The 3835-nt window shown below is 58.9% G+C and overlaps 1 long non-coding RNA gene across 1 annotated transcript; it reads left to right on the forward strand.

Moving 5' to 3' along the window:
- Nucleotides 1-820: 820 nt before the first annotated feature.
- LOC134139832 (uncharacterized) lies at nucleotides 821-3140 on the forward strand. Its single transcript, XR_009958268.1, has 2 exons — nucleotides 821-1317; nucleotides 1762-3140. It is a non-coding gene; the product is annotated as an uncharacterized LOC134139832 (long non-coding RNA).
- The last annotated feature ends 695 nt before the right edge of the window (nucleotides 3141-3835 follow it).

Consider the following 3835-nt stretch of genomic DNA (forward strand, 5'->3'; position numbering starts at 1 on the left):
CCGCCCCCGACTCGGCCCCGCCCCCGGGGAGGCCCCGCCCCCGGCCGGCTCCGGGCAGGGCGGAGCGGCTTCGCTGCCCGCAGTGCGCCTGCGCGGTCCCTCCCCCGCCCTCACTGTGTGGGGTGGGGCGGGGTGACGTCACGGCCGAGCCCGCGGGATTGGGGGGGGAGGGAGAGGGGCCTGGGCCGCCATTGCAGGGCGGGGGCGGGGGGACGGCGACAGCGACGGGGGCAGGGGGGTGCGGGGACAGGGGGCGGCCCCGGGGGCAGGGGGACGGCGAGAGAGCGGGGATGGGGGGCAGCAGGGGGGCAGTGGGGACAGGGGGCGGCCCTGGGGGCAGGGGGACGGTGTGGGAGTGGGGATGGGGGGCAGCAGGGGGGCAGTGGGGACAGGGGGCGGCCCTGGGGGCAGGGGGACGGTGTGGGAGTGGGGATGGGGGGCAGCAGGGGGGCAGTGGGGACAGGGGGCGGCCCTGGGGGCAGGGGGACAGTATGGGAGCGGGGATGGGGGGCAGCAGGTGGGCAGTGGGGCCAGGAGATGGCCCTGGGGACAGGGGGACAGTATGGGAGCGGGGATGGGGGGCAGCAGGTGGGCAGTGGGGCCAGGAGATGGCCCTGGGGCCAGAGGTGACCATGGAACGAGGGACAGCGTAGTGGAGATGGAGGGACAGGGTGGCAATGAGGACAATGTGGCAATGGGGATGCGGATGGGGGTGGCAGCGGGGAGAGGAGGTGACCATGGGGCTGGGGGACAGTGTAGTGGGGACACAGAGGCAAGGTGTCAGTGGGGAGTGTGTAGCAGTGGGGACAGGAGGTGGTTGGGGGATGGAGGTTGATCTAGTGGGCACATAGCAACCAGGTGGCAGTAGGGATGGGGGAAAAGGGGTTGCAGGAGCAACAGGAGCTACAGAAAAGGACTGGGGTGGCCATGGGGACGGGGTGGCAGAGGAGGGTGGGCACTTGCGAGGAGGCTGAGGAGGACTGGGTGCGCTACGCTGCGGCAGCTCCGGGCCTCCTCCTCCGGGCTGTGGCGATCACATGGACTGAGATTCTCGATGGCACGTGGTCACGTTTTGCAGGCCCTCTTGGTAGCTTGTGGCTGCCCCTGAACCTCTTAGGTTCAGAGGTTTGTCACCCCCTCTGCAAAGAGTAGAGCAGGTCCATCAGTGCCTGTGCAGCTGGTAACCCAGATTCCTTAAGGAGCACAAGGAAGGAAGGAGGTGGAAAGCAGAAGAATACCTTCTAGGAAGGAAATAAGGGGGTTGTCCAGCTGAATCACACTTGGATCCCTATGTACCACAACAGGGGATTCAGCCCGGTACGCACGTGGATGTCTTCACGGAGACGCCAAAGTTCAGACATCTTCACCTGTGACGGCTGGCCGTTGCGCTGTTTCGGCCCGGCCTGCCGTGAGGCAGCGTAGGCTGGCAGCTGAGGCTTTCCCGGGAAGCAAAGGGCACCCAAGGACACCGCCTGCATCTCCAGTGGAGCCAGGGAGAGTCCGGGCAGGGTGGAAAACCCAGGGAAGTGCCCAGGCTGGGCAGCAAACCTTGCTGTGGATCGACTCCTTTAGCAGTATGGCGTCGACACCGTTGATAGTTGGCTGCAGGGTTTATTTCAGGGGTTAATGCTGTTGCTGCATCTGCACAGCTGTGAAGGAGGGGTTATTCCCTGTTCGGAAGCGAGGAAGGGGCCCTCAGAGGCAGAAGAAGGTGCAAAAGAGAAGTTTGTGCCTATGTTTATACTGACACCTCCCCTCTAGAGAGGAGGACCGAAGCAGCTGGAAGACCAGGGAGCCTGGGGAAACGCTGTCGTCTCGCGGCATCAGAGGCCCACGGCTCTTGTGTTACCTCGCTGGGAGCGTGTGGACATGAGGAAGGTGCCGCAGGCCCTGCGACGCGGTGGTGTTGGTGAGACCCAGTGCTACCTTGCAGTTTGGCGCTCCAAAATGACTTTGCCGTGGGTCTGATCACCACCGTGGGTCCCCAGGGGTTAAACCAGCTTTTCCAGGAGGAGAAAGCAATAGTCCAGGTTCATTCACCCCTGGGGCAAAGTGCTTGGAAGGGGTCAGGCTGAAGCGAGCTGCGTCAGAGCATGGTCTGGTCCTTGTGGCCGTGTTCATCTCTGCCAAGAAAGGCTGTGTGTGATTTTTGCTACTGACACCCTTTTCTCAGGACTGTCTCACCGCCCTGCCAACAAAGAGGACTTTCTATAAGATACTCTTTCTAAGTGAGTTCAAAAACCTCTGTAGGAGGGTAATGCCAGCTTTAAATGCTGCTGCAGCTAGTTTTTTTGCAAACATGGCTCTTTCGGCTGTGACCAGTGCAATGATTCTGCTCAGCATGTTTTTCCACCTGCCTTCTTTTGCACCACCTCCTCCTAGAAATTGGTCAGGAGGCTTTCCTGAAAGGTGCTTAAACATTCCTTGGCTGCTTCAAAGAGGAGTCAGCCTCCAGCCTCACGCCCGCTATTTGCCTCCTCTTTCAAACACAGGGTTTTCAAAGCAGCTGGGTGTTTGCAAAGATGCACGTAGGATTGCCTGCCTCATCTGCACATGAAAAATCAGTTCGCTTCCACATCCCAGCTCTAGACTCTCTTGTCCCAACTGGGAAGTGGGTAGAAAGCACATGCCAAAGAGGGCCGTAATTCCCAAAGGACACTGCAAATGCCCTTTATTTTTGGAAAAAAATAATGTAGATCCCCCCCCCCCCAGTCACTTTCACTGTTTGCAACTGTTGTGGGGAGCCTGGAGGAAGCGGAGCGGCTGCGCAGGCATTTGGAGGGATTCTCAGATTTGGAACAACGGTTTTGCTCTGAACCGCAATGGGAGAGGAAATCCTGATTCTCCGTGGGCTCGACCTCACTCGCCGGAGAAATGACATCACCCGCACAAGCTCTTATTGTCCCGAGGACAACGCGCTTCTTAGGGCTTGGGAAAACTTCTTTTCTCTTTCCTCCTTCAATGATTAACCGGGCAGAGAAGGGAGATCTGCCTTCCCGGAGAGCCTGGGATGTTTGGCTTGTGTCCTGGTTAAACCCAGGGGTGTCACGTGGGCTGAAGTTTATGTGTAGAGGGTAATTGAAATGTCCTTCTGTAGCTATCAAACAAGTATTTGGTCTTAATAAATTGGCGGTGCTGGAGATTTGTTTCTCGATCCTTCTGTTTTAAATGTTGCTAAGTAATGCGTTACGGCGAGGGTGTAAAAATCCCTGGTGACCAGAGGAGAAAATGCAAGCGAGAGATTTGGCAGCTGTGTTTAACACTCAGGCTCTTCAAAGGAGCTGGCACGAGGGGCATGGTTGGAGGCAGGCGGGGTGCAGAAGGAGGCGAACCCACCAGGCCTTGTGTGTCGGGGAAGCGTGCGAGCGGCTGCCGGGACGCAGAGGCGCTTCCTGGCGTCCGAGCGCCCAAGCGGGCTCGCAGCCTGCCGGATAAAGTTGGATCCTCCCCCCCAGCTAGATTTATGTGATCTCATCTCCTGGACAAATTGATTTCCTTTCCTGGGAGAGATCAAGGAGGTTGTTGCATAACCTGAAACTCCAGCCTTGCTTGGCTTTCAGGCTCGCGTGTCAGGTCCGGTTCCCCTCCGACTGTATCTTGCCTCCTCGCAGGGGTGTTGGAGACACCCGCCTGCCTCAGCAGCTCGGCCGGGCTGCTCGCTGCGCAGCATGCACGCCGTCAAGCTGGCGATTTCTCCCAGGGCTTCTCTGGAAAACACTGAGGTCTTTCTTGCGAGGAGCATAGTTGATGGGCTTCGTATCTCTGCTCATATGTACACAACAAATGCCCTTTCGCAGCCAAATCTGAATGCAACAGGAACTGAGTAATGTCCTGC

The sequence above is a fragment of the Rhea pennata genome, chromosome 4, assembly GCF_028389875.1.
Source record: "Rhea pennata isolate bPtePen1 chromosome 4, bPtePen1.pri, whole genome shotgun sequence".
Taxonomy (NCBI): domain Eukaryota; kingdom Metazoa; phylum Chordata; class Aves; order Rheiformes; family Rheidae; genus Rhea; species Rhea pennata.